Source organism: Triturus cristatus, chromosome 10, assembly GCF_964204655.1.
Source record: "Triturus cristatus chromosome 10, aTriCri1.1, whole genome shotgun sequence".
Lineage (NCBI taxonomy): Eukaryota > Metazoa > Chordata > Amphibia > Caudata > Salamandridae > Triturus > Triturus cristatus.
This window is the reverse complement of record NC_140593.1, coordinates 7517718-7533522: the sequence shown is the minus strand read 5'-3', so window position 1 is coordinate 7533522 and position 15805 is coordinate 7517718.

Sequence of the window (15805 nt, the reverse complement as noted above, 5' to 3'; positions counted from 1 at the left end):
TAACCACCGGATCATTTATCCAATGCAACTGGTGGCAGCTTGTGGCCACAATTCAAAAATGTCTGAATTTGAAAATCGTTTTTATATAGGCACATAGCCCTTAAAATTCCAAGCAAGAGCAACATTTTACTTTCTGGCCAGAAGCAATATAGCATTTTCTAAAAAATAAAACAAATCTTCTCCATAGACATTTCCTCGGGGCACTCGTTTTGCACAGAATAGAACAAGGGAATCTTTCTCGACTTACATTTCTCAGCTTCCCTGTCTTATCAGAGAAGTTAAAAATAGCCCCTCAGCGCGGCCTGAGCCTGGGCTGCCAGCCAACTTTTTTCGTTGTTCCGGCTGCAGGCATTACACAGATGCGATGTCAGAGAAGCTTTCTAAGCAGTGCCTCTGTTCTGCTCCTCTCACCGGCCCCCACCTACACTGGCTACAAGGTCAGAATCTGTCTCCGATTTCTGTATCACATACTGCTCTACACAGCCCCCACCTTCTCCTCACTCTGAAGCTGTCAAAGACAAAAAGACTACTCAATTCCATAAAAACTGCAATAATTCGCTCAATTGAAAAATTATTTTTACATACAATTTGCACTCAGGGGGTCATAATCTTACCGACTTGACCCAGCACATTGGCTCACTGGACCACCAAGAACACAAACCTGTATTCTTGAACAATTTGCAAATTCGAAATACCCACAATTCTTTTTTTTTTTTTTTTTTTTTTTTTTCAAGCTAAACTTTTCAAAAATTACTTTTTCGTTAGCACTTTGTACATTAGGGGTGTCATCAAATCACAGGTGTTGCTCCTTCTCTAGCTACACCCCTCTCAATTTCCTATTGACAACGTAGTCAAATGTTGGACCATGTAAACACCAGCTATGCGCTGTTCATTTGGTGGGTGGCTCAAGAACCTTCGGGCTACTATATCATTATTATATGTATCCAGGTACTTGCGGTGGCACTCTAACTGGTCTTTCTACTGGGGCCACTCTTGCTAGGTCCTCTGAAAGGACGGGATAAATACCAGCAACGTCAGTATTTCTTTCTCTGTCAGCCTGCGCTCATTTTACCTACTCCAATTACTCCTGTAACATCTGTTCCTTGGCTTTTCCAGACTCCAGTCTACTCCTCTCTGCTTCGTGAAACACTTACTCTGACCTACTATGTGACTCCTTGCGCCAAAACTCAATGGCATCCTGCCAAGCTGGTCTACATTTTCTCTTTCATAAGAGCGTTACGTTGTCCATCTACTTGTTCTGCTTTTACTCGGATACCTTCCTCAACTAACACGTTTTCTCGGGCTTTGTCTGAATCCTCCCTACTTTTCTCTTCTTTTCTGAGCGCTTACTCTGTGCGTCTATGCTATTCTTTACGCCATAATTCAATGGCATCTTTCTGTTACTGTCTGGCTATCTTTTTCCATAATTCTTCTTCTACTCTCATGATGCAATCTGCATCCCATGTCCCAACTGCGGGCCACCTCTGACTTTCTGGTAAATCCTTGGTGTAGTTCACCCATAAATCAAGAAATAATACGGCATCTAGGCCATGCTTATGATACATAAAGTACCCTGGAGTGTCCCTATGTTAAATGCGAACATCTTCTTCGAGTACCCCTTTTCTAGTTTTGATCTGTCTTAATTTTGAAAAGAGCGGCATATTGAGAACTGATCTGATCTGATACCTAATTTTGAACATGTTTAATACCATAAAACACAATAATGAACAGTCATTCACACCACAATATACAGAACGTATTTAAAACATTTAACATTTAACATTTAACGAACAACAATGATCATTAGGGAACTAATCACTTAGCATAATACTCGACACTAACTAGATTATTCTGAATTATATACTAGACATACTAGATATACTGCTAAACAGTACAGATACACTGCTGAAACAGTGCAGACCGGATTTGTGTACCCAAACCCGTCTTGACCGGCACAACCTATGTGCACGTCAGAACGCCTCCCCGGCAATGGTACTCACCGGGTAGCTCGGAACGGAAGGCCTCGGAACTGAACTGGACTGGACTGGACCGGACTGGACTGGACTGGACTCGACTCGTGACCTGGATACTTCGGAACTTCGGAATCTGGTGGGCCTCTGTATACCTCGGACACAGCTCTCTCGCAGGTGGGCTCTGGGTAGGACAATCTGCGTTCCTCACCGCCTCGTATGGATGCCTGGTCGCAGTCTGTCCCCTTCGTTGGCCTGAGGGAGTTGGCGGAAAGACCCGCGACGTGCGCGCTTGAAGTCCATCACGGCTGTGGAAGGGGGCAAAACTGGACCTTCATCTCCGGCGTGTGGGGAAAGAGATTAAACTATTCGGGCGCCATTATGTGGTAAATAAAATATTACGCTCTCATAATTTTAAAATATAAATAAGATCATGCATAAAGCAAGAGGCTGAGTCTGTGGTATCAGGTTCATAAAGGGATTTATTCCAATAACTCGAGTCAAAGGGAGAATATTTCCATCACCAAAAAAGGATCTGGAAGGGACTGAAAAGTATTCTCAATATTCTCAAAACATTATTCACAGAGTACAGTATATATACATTTCTCAATTGTACGTAAGCAAAAGAGCAAGAGAGAATGAGATAAGAGCATGTGGGCGTGTAAGTAGGCGTGAAGGTGGGCGTCCATGTGGGCGTCCACTTGATGATAATGGGTAATTTGTCATGTGTGGGTGGATACCTGGAGAATCCTGCAATGTCAGCAGAAATATTTGGCAGAGATGCGTGCGCAGTCGCATGACGTGTGATAGACGTGCAACTAGAGGGAGAAAGGGACTTGACATTTAGCTCTACATGTGGAGACAAAAGTCTGGGGTTATGTCAACCTAATCCCAAATCATATCTAATTTCCTATGTTTAAAGAACTGTGTTATCCAAAAAGAAAGGTCTCTCGAACAAAATCTATTCTATACTGACTGTGAGTGCGTGTACAAGCGTCTAAGTGTCTACACTAAATGCGAGGGGGTAGGAATATTCCATGGTAACAGGGCTATGAATTACTTGCATGAGGACAGAGAAGCCGGGCCTTTTGCTCGGTAGCTGGAAGAATGTTTACTTAAACTACTAGACAGGAATGCATTGGATAGGGAGCGGAGCAGATAATTTCGAAGGTGAAATACAGTTTCTTGGCAGGCAACAGGCTGATGTCAGGCATCGTGAGCCGCGCAGGGAATGAGACAAAGTTCATGGTCACAGATGCAGGCTCAGACTGGAGCTTCAGAGGCAGGAAGCAAGAAAAGCTTGATGACAGAATCAGGGCCTACTCGCCTGGACTGAAAAATAGCATAAGTGAACCATATAAAGCCGGTGGCCTTTCGTACTTAGGAATGGAATATCCGGCCCATTCATGGCGGATCTGAAAGAGGACATGTTAACGGTGGACGCACATGTATTTGCGTCTTCATAACTGGAACTGGAGGGAACATACATGTACTTGTAACATGCACATAGAACCGTTGGGGTCCAAGATAGGGGACATAACTGACCAGAAAAATCCATATTTCCACATATCCCAAGGGAGATTTCTTCAGTCAGCTGGGCAGCAGCTCGTCGAAGGTCGGTTCTGTGAAGTTCCAAATTAATCTGAGGCTCTGGGGCCACGTTATTCACCTTTATACACACAATTAACCCGAATGCTATTTCATTCACGCACTTTCACACAAGAAAGTGTTGTTCATTCACATAAAATGCTGTCTTTTCCGAGAACAGCGAACAGTCTGTCCTACTACAGAATTATGACATACATTAACAAAGCAGCGCTTACCTCTACTTTGTCCTTCACTCAAGCTCAGAGAACACCTGCTACCTTTTCAGTGATAAGCGTTATCGGTATGCCAATTGGTTTGCTGGTACTTAAAGACCAAAATTTCACAGGTACCCTTCGCTATCATACGCACTTCTTTCACACAGAAATTGTCTCTAATGGCAACACACGGCGATGTCACCGAATCGAACCCAGACAATGCGACGCGCAACTTCAATTGTTACACGTTTCTCCCTGTGTACCTTCAGGGCCAACAATCCCGCCTTTCCCGAGAGCAGCGCTTTCCTCTGCCCTACTACGGAACTGTCACCGACTTCTTACATCCCAGAAGCCGTACAGACTACATAAAACTCAATACGACTTCAACATATAGTGTTAGTACACATATCAATACCAATCAATAATCAATAAGCTATATACAGGCAAAAATCATCAAACCAAAACAATAAAACCATCATTTTGCTACCAGAAAAAACTGGTGCAGTTCGGGTTCCGCAATTTCCCTCTACTTCCACGGACAGAATGATTTCTCAGTCACACACATACACACACATCATACGCTGGTGGGGCCCATAACACCAACATTCATTCTATCAAACTATCCGTGCCTACAAAGGGACATCAGTTCCGAACCAAACTGCTTTCCTTGATGGAAGAACCACTTTCCCTGAATCACCCTAACAATTCCTCCATCAATAGGTCGATCGAATCATTTAGTTATTTAGTTCAATGATACCCGACACATTAATTCAATTAATGATTTTCTTTTATCTAATTTAAATGCAGGTTAAATCTTATTAATGCAATATCATCTTTTGTCAAATTTACCTATTCTGGCTAATTGTCGTTTTCTAAGTCAGAACTGGTCCTCAGTAATTCGTCAGAGTTCTGTTCTATCATGTAGAGTCACCGTGCTCTCTGTCAGCATAAGGATCTCTGATCATCGGTGTGAGACCGGCCTCGTGGCGTGGGCCCTCCCGACCATCAAGCCACCCCGCAAACCGCACCCGATCCCCGATGTCACAGACTTCCGGCCACCATGGCCCAACATCCTGATGGCCGGCCGGGCCCCAGCAACACCCAAGACCCCACCACGCATGCCCGGTCGAGGGAGAGAGAAACCGCCAAGCCAGACCAGGAGGCGCCGTCCCTGTCACACCTCTGGTCTCCTCACCAAAGAGGGTTTCGATCGGCCACCAGGCCCCCGGTGAGCAGGCGCCTCGCCTACTGGGCGTCTGGAGTCCCTCCCAGACCCACCTGAACAGATCAAAGGGCCGAGCGACAGGAAATCCCGACACACCGCCCCTAGGCACCAAGACCCCTCTCAGCGAGGACTCCGGACTTCAAAGAGGAGGGGGAGTATAACAAGGGGTGCTGAAGGGACAGGAGGCAGAGAAGACCTGGACCTACGAGAGCCCTGCTGACCTGGTCGCGGCTCCATCGACCCCTGAACCGAAGAACGCTACCCGACCTCTGAACCATCTGAGCCCTGCTGACGCTGTCGCGGCTCCCCGAACTCTGAACCATCTGAGCACTGCTGACGCTGTCGCGGCTCCCCGAACTCTGAACCATCTGAGCCCTGCTGACGCTGTCGCGGCTCCCCGACTCCGAAACCACCTGTGCCTGCTGAGTGACTCGCGGCACTCCCCTCCAGGAGAATCGGCAGTGATGGCCGAAAGAAACAACATCCCCCGGCTCGAGGATTGAGAGCTGTGCGTAGGATACTCCGCAGAGACACTGAACTCAAAGACTGTCCCGCTACCCCCATACCCCCATCACGAAACCACCGCCGCTTGTGGCACTGATTCAATACCTGCATTTCGGATCATAAAGATCCCTTGAAACTATCGATAAAGTCTACTGTCTTACAAAGAACTACTGTGTGGTGTCCCTCTATCAGATAGTGCAAGCTCAGCGTGTGCGATCCTAGGAACGAGACCCTTCCAGGAAGGGTCTCCCCACCCTTGCTCGGCCTAACTCTGGGAGAGGTGGGTCAAAGGGTGGTCCGGAACGTATTCCGAAGCCCCCCGGAGAACGCCTTTCCAACATTTTGGGGCAGACAACGGGATCCGAGCCGACACCTAGAGACCGTGCAGTAAACGGCTGACGCACTACCAAAAAGAGATGGAAGGAGAAACCTCCCTAGGTGCCGCAGGTACCAACACAAGCCCGACATTCCAAGAGGACCAGTTGGAATATTATACGCATCGAGAATTAAAACAATTCTGCAAAGACCTTGGAATCGCTACCACCGGATTAAGCACGAAAGAGGATTTCCAGGGAGCATTGAAGACCTGGGTCGAGGCAGGAGCTTCCCGGGCCCAAACAGAAGGAGAGCCGCCAAACGAACCACGAAGCATCCCGGTAAGGAGCAGCGCCCCAGAAGGGGGCCTATCTCCGGAGGAGCTAGCGGACCGAGAAAGGGGCCGCAACCACAAACTAGAGCTAGCGAAACTGAAAATCGAGGGAGAGCTAAAACTGGCCGAGAAAAAGTTGGCAGTAGAACAATTACGCCTACAAGGAGAACTCGAGGAAAAGAAATGACAGAGAGAACACGAAGAAAGGAAACTCCAACTAGAACACGAACGCAGCCTGAAAGAGATTGAGCTCAAGGCTAAAAGTGAGGAGTCCAGACCCTCGGGAAATCAGCCACCCTCCTCCACCGTGGAACCAAAGGTCCACATCCCCAAGGATGTGGTGAAAGAATATTACAAAAACGACGACATCCAGCAATGGTTCAAGGCCTACGAGGTGGCCATGACCTCCCACCGAGTTCCACAGAAAGACTGGGGGGCTGGTTTGTGGGGCCGGTTCCTGAGCGAGGGGAGAGATACCCTGCTGGACCAGCCCTCCACGATGCTGAACTCCTACAGCCACATGAAAGAGGCCCTAGTAGCCAGATATGGGCTCACCCCCGAAATGTACCGGCAACGGTTTCGAGACTGCAAGAAGATACCCGGTACCACATGGGTGGAGTACGAGAACTTTTACAGCCGGGCCTTGGACGGGTGGATCAAGGGCAGCAAGGTCTCCACCTTTGAGGAGCTGTTCGACCTAATCGCGTGGGAACACTTGTCCGCCAATTGCTTTGTGGAGTTATGCCAGCACCTCCTGGACAGCAAGCTCACTGACCCTCGAAAACTGGCCGTCGAAGCTGACCGATGGGTGAACACCCGGGCCTCCCGGGGTCCCGTGGGGGACTACGGTCGCCACAGTCAGGGACCCCCCCGCCAGAGGGGCGGAGGGAACCAAGGCCGACCGAGAGAATTCCCGGGGGGCTCCTAGCACAGTCCTCCCAGAGGCCAACCTCCGCACTTTCCGGCCCCACCTCCAGCCAGCACCGGGCAACCGGGGAGGTCGGGACCCCGAGTCAAGATCACCTGTTTCCGCTGCCAACAGACCGGACACTATGCCAGTGACCCCCAGTGTCCCATGTACCAACGACCCGCAACGACAACCCCTCCGGCTCGACAAATGGCCTCCGTAGCCCTAGGAGAAGAGATAGAAGACTCCGAAGAATGGGAAACAGCCGCCATGGCCCTGGTCTCCCTAGGGGACCGAGAGATGGTCCCCGGAACACCCCTACCCACCAACACGAAGAAGTACCCACAGCAGGTGGGTCAACGGTCACCGCGTCGAGGGCCTCCGCGACACCGGGGCGAGTGTCACAGCGGTCCACTGCCACCTGGTCTCCGAAAACCAGATCCTGCCCGACGCCTTTTGTCCAGTCATCTCTTCAGACAATTCCGAGAGCCTATGCCGGATGGCCCTGGTACCCTTCGAATGGGGGGGAGTCACCGGTAAATTGAGGGTGGCAGTCCGAACCTCCCAACCCGTAGACTGCCTCCTGGGTAACGACCTTGAGAGTTCCCTGTGGGGAAAAGTGGAACGAAGAGCCCATCTCGAGATGATGGGCTTACCCGAATGGGTATGCGTCACCACGGGCTCTATGACTATCCGATTGCCTTCCTCCGAGGGAGTTGAGGCCATACCGCTGAACACAGTCGCCGTCCCCGAGGGCCGGGACGCACTACCCGAGCCCGACAACCCTCTTCCGGAAGAAGAAGCCAGTCCCGATGACGGGTCAGCGCATCCAGATCCCGAACCACTGACCGAGCTCGGGGACCTGCCCGAGATGGCCCAGTGGCACTGCGAGGGAGGTCCCTCCCGAGAAGAATTCTGCCAGGAACAAGCCACCTGCCCTTCCCTCATTGGACCCCGGCAACAGGCCGAAGCCCAAGCAGCAGGCGACCAGTCCAGAACCCATTGGATATACTAGGAAAACGGCCTCCTGTACAGCGAACAGAAGTCGGCCGAGCTGGGATCGGCCCGAGTACTGGTGGTACCCCTGCGCTTCCGAAGTCTCCTCCTGGGCCTGGCCCATGATGTACCACTGGCAGGACACTTAGGCCAAGACAAGACCTACCAGCGACTAGTTACCCACTTCTATTGGCCCACGATGCGAGCGAATGTGGAGGCCCACTGCAAGTCATGCCTCACGTGCAAGGCCAGCGGAAAGAGTGGGGGGAAGCGCAAGGCTCCGCTACAACCCTTCCCCGTTGTTAGTACCCCTTTTGAGTGGGTGGGAATCGACATCGTGGGACCCCTGGATCCCAAGACCTCCCAGGGCCACCGTTTCATCCTCGTCCTGGTGGACCATGCCACCCGCTACCCCGAGGCCATTCCCCTCCGCACCGTGACGGCCCCCGTGGTAGGCCGGGCCTTGATGGGGATCTTCTCCCGCGTGGGGTTCCCCCGCGAGGCTGTGAGTGATCGTGGCACGAACTTTATCTCCAAATACATGAGGTCCCTATGGCAGCAGTGCGGGGTATCATACAAGTTCACCACCCCATACCACCCCCAAGGGAATGGCCTAGTCGAGCGATTTAACAGGAGCCTGAAAGGGATGATCATGGGCCTCGAAGAACCCCTACACCGGAGATGGGACGTCCTCCTCCCTTGCCTCCTGTTCGCCTACCGAGAGGTTCCCCAAAAATCTCTGGGGTCCAGCCCGTTTGAACTACTGTACGGACACCCCGTCCGGGGACCCCTGAGCCTGGTCAAAGAGAGCTGGGAAACGACTCCCCGGGGGACCCCTCCTGATGTGTTCCGCTATATCTTGGCGCTCCGCAACCAGACCCGGAAATTCCGAGAACTCGCAGAAGCAAACCTCGAGGCTAGCCAGGAAGAGATGAAGCGCTGGTATGACCAGAATGCCACGCTGGTCGAGTTTCAGCCGGGCCAACAGGTCTGGGTCATGGCCCCGGTGAAACCCTGCGCCCTCCAAGACAAATGGACTGGTCCCTTCAAGGTGGTCGAGCGGAAGAGCCAAGTTACCTATCTAGTCGATGTGCAGTCCCCACGGAACCCCCTCCGGGTCCTCCATGTGAACCGCCTCAAACCCCACTTTGTGAGGACCGAGTTGAGTTTGCTCCTGGCCACCGACGATGGGACTGAGGAAAACACAGAGCCCCTTCCAGACCGCCTGTGTGCTAACGAAACAGATGGCTCCATAGAGGGGGTGAGACTGTCAACCACCCTCACCCCCCAACAGTCCGACGACTGCTGCCGGCTACTAAGACAATTCACGGACCTCTTCTCCCTAAACCCTAGGGTTACCGACTGGTGTGTCCACGACGTAGACACCGGCGACAGCCCGCCAGTGAGACGCCGAGCCTACCGGGTCCCTGATCGGGTCCGAACATGCATCCAGACCGAAGTAACCAAGATGTTGGCCCTCGGGGTGATTGAACCCTCCGACAGCCCCTGGGCCAGCCCGGTAGTCCTGGTCCTGAAAGCGCCCGCCCCTGGTGTCGCCCCCGAGCTGAGATTCTGTGTGGACTACCGGGGGCTCAATGCGGTCACCCGAGCGGACGCTCACCCTATCCCCCGCGCAGACGAGCTCATCGATCGCCTCGGGCCGCTCGCTACCTCAGCACCTTCGACCTAACCTGCGGATACTGGCAAATTGCGCTCACTGAGGGAGCCAAGGAGCGCTCCGCCTTCTCCACCCCGGACGGGCACTACAGCTTTAGGGTGATGCCGTTTGGAATGAAAAATGCCCCGGCCACCTTCCAGCGGCTGGTGAACAGGGTCCTGTCCGGACTAGAGGGGTTCAGCGCAGCATACCTCGACGATATAGCAGTGTTCAGCTCCCAATGGACCGAGCACCTCCAGCACCTCCGACAAGTACTGCTGGCCCTGCGCCAGGCCGGCCTAACCATCAAAGCCAGCAAATGTCAAATTGGACAAGGCTCCGTGATCTATCTGGGGCACCAGGTGGGAAGCGGGCAGGTCGCCCCCCTCCAGCCAAAGATCGACGCCATCCTGTCCTGGGAACCCCCAACGACCCAAACGGAAGTCCGGGCCTTCCTGGGCCTCACCGGTTACTACCGGAGGCTTATTAAGAACTATGGCAGCATCGCAGGCCCCCTCACAGAGCTAACCTCCAAAAAGCACCCGAAGAAAATACAATGGACTCCCCCATGCCAAAAAGTGTTCGACGCCTTGAAGGCCGCTATATGTACTGCTCCGGTACTCAAAGCCCCCGACTACTCTCAGGAGTTTGTGGTCCAGACGGACGCCTCGGAACACGGCATCGGGGCCGTCCTCTCACAGTTCAACGACAAGGGCATAGATCAGCCCATAGCCTTCATCAGCCGAAGGTTGCTACCTCGAGAACAACGGTGGAGCACCATTGAAAGGGAGGCCTTCGCAGTAGTCTGGGCCCTCCAACAGCTACGGCCCTACTTGTTCGGAATCCACTTCCGAGTGCAAACGGATCATCGACCCTTGCGGTGGCTGATGCAAATGATAGGAGAAAACCCCAAGCTGCTACGATGGTCAATGTCCCTCCAGGGGATGGACTTCACTGTGGAGCATCGCCCCGGGACTGACCACGCCAACGCGGACGGCCTTTCCCGATTCTTCCACTTCGGCGAGGAGAACCCCCAAGTGGATGGGTAGTTCTCCCTGCCTTTCAGCTGGGGGGGGCACGTGTGAGACCGGCCTCGTGGCGTGGGCCCTCCCGACCAGCAAGCCACCCCGCAAACCGCACCGATCCCCGATGTCACAGACTTCCGGCCACCTTGGCCCAACATCCCGATGGCCGGCCGGGCCCCAGCAACACCCAAGACCCCACCACGCATGCCCGGCCGAGGGAGAGAGAAACCCCCAAGCCAGACCAGGAGGCGCCGTCCCTGTCACACCTCTGGTCTCCTCACCAAAGAAGGTTTCGATTGGCCACCAGGCCCCCGGTGAGCGGGCACCTCGCCTATGTTAACAATCACACCCACCTCTGACAGATGTGAGCCTCTGATCCACGGGAGCGACGAGAATGTTCCCACACTCTCTAACCCTATCCACAATAGAGTGACTAACAACACCCTAAAAGTAGAAAGGCAAAGAGAGATGTGGGGACTAAAAACGGAGAGGAGCTTGCTTCTTGTCCCCCAGCTGGTCTTCTTCAAGGGTAGGCCTACGGAAGGACCTAAGAGGAGACAAAGAGGGTATTAGTATGACTAACCTATCTTCTGACTCCGTAAAAGTATGCTGTAACTACCTAAAGTGAGGTATAGTAAATCTGTCCTCTCTCTTACCAGCTGGACATCTCGTGAAGCTTGGTATGACTCATAGGCTGCTGGGAAGTATTTCAGACAAAAAGGAGCTTCTGGCAAGTACTGAGCAAATACTCTCTTTGATAATAAAAGTGACTTATATAGCGTGGGAAAAAGGAGAACCCTTCTACAACAACTCACACCACAAGGACTTAGACATGTCACCAATGTATAGTGCAAACGTGATAACTGTCACACAATTGCTCAGAAGGCTGCACACTCCAAGTACGCACAAGGTTCTAGAGGTGTGATGTCACTCTCAGCAGCGTACACACCACGCGTTAAACAAAAACTGCAGCTCTAAGCCAGAAATACCAGGTAACGAAACTATTACCTACGCGCACCGCGCGTTCTAAGTTGCAAGGTTTACAAGAAATGTCGATATGCCGCTTGCATACCAGTACGCGCACCGCGCGTTTACTAAATAAAGAATTTCCCCAATCCCAATACGGGACACACTACTGCGTGTTACCATTAGTACCAGCAACTGACATGCTCCGGGAAACGTAAAAAGCAATACAGTGAGAGATGACCGAACCCGCCACAACTCTCCGAAATACGGGGGGAAAGGGGGACAAGGAAATTGGAAACAAAGGAAGGAGGCCCACCCACGACAGAGAAAGGGAAATTCCTAAGCAATAAATCAGCGGTATTCACAAGCTTACCGCACAACGAACATGAACGAACCAGGAGTGAAGCCACAAGCGGAGCAATCCTCTCGCTTCGACAACACGCACCAATTACACGGGACCTTAGGGCAGGGAAACAACACAAACCACCTGCGAGGGAAATCAGGACACTAAAGGGAGTCGACCAGCTCGAAAACAGGATCAAGAATCTGAAAGCCAAGCACTGGCTTCATGACAACGCCCATTATTTAAGGAGGGAGTGTACCCAAAGTCCGCCTCTATACTCCACAACCAGGGAGCGTCTGCAAAGTGCCTGCCCTTGTGTATAGAACTTTATTGTTCCCCAGCAGCCAAGAGGCCAAACACGAAGCCCGAGGTGTAACAGCCTACTGGGCGTCTGGAGTCCCTCCCAGACCCACCTGAACAGATCAAAGGGCCGAGGGACAGGAAATCTCGACACACCGCCCCTAGGCACCAAGACCCCTCTCAGCGAGGACTCCGGACTTCAAAGAGGAGGGGGAGTATAACAAGGGGTGCTGAAGGGACGGGAGGCAGAGAAGACCTGGACCTACGAGAGCCCTGCTGACCTGGTCGCGGCTCCATCGAGCCCTGAACCGAAGAACGCTACCCGACCTCTGAACCATCTGAGCCCTGCTGACGCTGTCGCGGCTCCCCGAACTCTGAACCATCTGAGCCCTGCTGACGCTGTCGCGGCTCCCCGAACTCTGAACCATCTGAGCCCTGCTGACGCTGTCGCGGCTCCCTGAACTCTGAACCATCTGAGCCCTGCTGACGCTGTCGCGGCTCCCCGACTCCAAAACCACCTGTGCCTGCTGAGTGACTCGCGGCACTCCCCTCCAGGAGAATCGGCAGCGATTGCCGAAAGAAACAACATCCCCCGGCTCGAGGATTGAGAGCTGTGCGTAGGATACTCCGCAGAGACACTGAACTCAAAGACTGTCCCGCTACCCCCATCACGAAACCGCCGCCGCTTGTGGCACTGATTCAATACCTGCATTTCGGATCATAAAGATCCCTTGAAACTATCGATAAAGTCTACTGTCTTACGAAGAACTACTGTGTGGTGTCCCTCTATCAGATAGTGCAAGCTCAGCGTGTGCGATCCTAGGAACGAGACCCTTCCAGGAAGGGCCTCCCCACCCTTGCTCGGCCTAACTCTGGGAGAGGTGGGTCAAAGGGTGGTCCGGAACGTATTCCGAAGCCCCCCGGAGAACGCCTTTCCAACAATCGGTTCTCTGTCAGTAGCTTCTCTAAACCCCTCTCTAGTCTACCAATATTTATACTAAAATTTAAATATCAAATGTTACATTTCTCATTTCACAGGAATATGATTGGCTGAATTCAAAACATCTCGGCACATCAGGAAACATTTGTCGATCTTCCCATGCGGAAAAAGTCTCAAAGCGAATGTATGGGAAAGAGTAATCCGTGGTCCTAAATGTATCAGTTTGTTGAGAACAGGTCGGGTTCAACAGTTCATATATTTCAATTGTAACATTTTCTTCACGTTCAGGGGCATTGGCACCTCGCCCAGGGTAGTCTTCATGGGCATGCTCTGACAGGTCACACAGGGGACACGGTCGAAGTTAGTGCAGGCGCCTTTTTCCATTGTTCAAATGGTGAAGTAATGTACTTTAGTTAGGCTTCAGTCGGCGGCCATCTTTTGGTAGGCCAGAATAGTCAACTTAAGCAAAGAAACACAAAATCGTAATTAATACATGGAAATGATTAAAACAGTGTTATTTCCTTGCTAATACCCTTATGTGTGTGCATTTATCTAGCCATATGCAACATCCAAAGCCATTAATGCTGGTTTATTTAAGCGCAAATCACAATAACATTACTCAAGCAACGTCTATCATTTTAATATGCATACAAACTTAGTTCACTTATTATTTTAGCCATGCAAATGCATTCCCACGTGTATTCTTTCTGTTAATAAGGTTGGTTTAGTCCTTACACATCAAACTATTCATTATTATAATTATTCATTAATCGTTTTAATATAAACATATATAAATGGATTGGGTATATAAAAAGAAAACATTTTACCCGCTCCGTCATCAGCTGGTCGGCCACAGTGGTGCCATCTGAATTTCATTTGGTTACAAGTGGCAGAGCGCAGCTTTCTTGTCGGAGGTATTTTCTGATCCAGCTTTTTAGTTTGTCTAGGCCACTTTCCCAGTAAGACGTTGTGTGTTTCAACATTTAATCACATGTCGTGTTTGACATTGCTTCTGGATTGCCGCTTACAATTGATGCCTGTGGCAGAATTTGAATACCTTCTCCTGTCTTTTTCTATTTTTAGCAAATGTATATTGCTCAGCATTGTGCTTGGTCCTGATATTGAAAAGCCCACTCATAATTTGTGTGACTTGTCCGTGCAATGCTTCTTTAGACATTAGACTACAGTAAACATCATTATTTTAACATTGTAGGGAATTCAAAATTTGCGAACATACGTGACAAGAATTTTCAATTCTATTAAGGACAAGGAGGCGAGGATTATGCTTTCTCATTTCTTTATTAGAAATGCTCAGCAGCCAATCAGAAAACAGTAGATAACGAAAAAACGACAGTACCCATAAACACTAGGGTATCACGTGGCTAACCATAGAGACCCATACTATGAAAGGTCCTGAGGAAAGTATCATATCCTCTTTCTTTGGTGAGTAACAGGTCAAGTCAAAGCAGTAAGTCCCAGAAAACGAAGAACAGCAGGGATACAGAAGAAGTCCACTTCGAACCAAACAGGATTCTGCAGCCGAATATCCATGGAGACAGGAAAGCTTCAAATCGGATGAACCAGAAGGAGCAGCAGCCGCTACTTAGGATCGGAACCTGAAAAGAGACATACAGCCGTAATACACATCCAGTAAATGGAATGAAGTCAGAAATAGCGGGGGGTAGAGAAAAGGTCCATTGCATTAAACAATAATCATATGCAGAAAAAACACAATATAAGTGCAGAACATGTGCAAAAGATAATCACGGGTTGGATAATCCTCGCCTCCTTGTCCTTAATAGAATTGAAAATTCTTGTCACGTATGTTCGCAAATTTTGAATTCTATGTCAGGACAGGCGGCTCCGATTATGCTTGTTCAAAGCTGATCCACCACTACAGAAGCAATATGATCAATAGATTTAAAATAGTAAGTTTTAAACACTGAGTCAGAAGACCAATCTGCGGCCTTCATGATGTCAAACAAAGTAACACCCATGGAAAAAGCCTTAGAAGCCATAGCCCCACGTGCCGAATGAGCACCAAAAATAGAGACATCAATGCCGGCTTCCGACATGAGCCATCTGACCCAGCGAGCTAGAGTAGCTGGGGTAACAGGACGAAAAGGCTTCTGCAAAGCAATTAGTAATTGACCATGCATATCTGAACGTAAAGGGGCAGTACATACCTCATAATCCTTGACACATTGAACAACACAAAGGTTGGGATGATTGGGAAAAGACGGATAGGTAATTTCAGAAATATTAGTCTTGGTACGTCTGGAAAGGCGAAAAGTGACACCCTCCGGTGTAAAACTGCGACCCGCCAGATCCAAAGCACGCACATCCGAAATTAGTTTGCAAGAAACAAGACAAAGCAACATGGTCAACTTAGCCGACAGTTGTTTACGAGAAAGTAAAGAGTTGGAAGGCCATGATTCCAGAAATCGCAAAACAACAGAAACATCCCATAAAGACGCGTACTTGGGACTAGGAGGTTTCAAAAGACGAATACCCCTAAGCA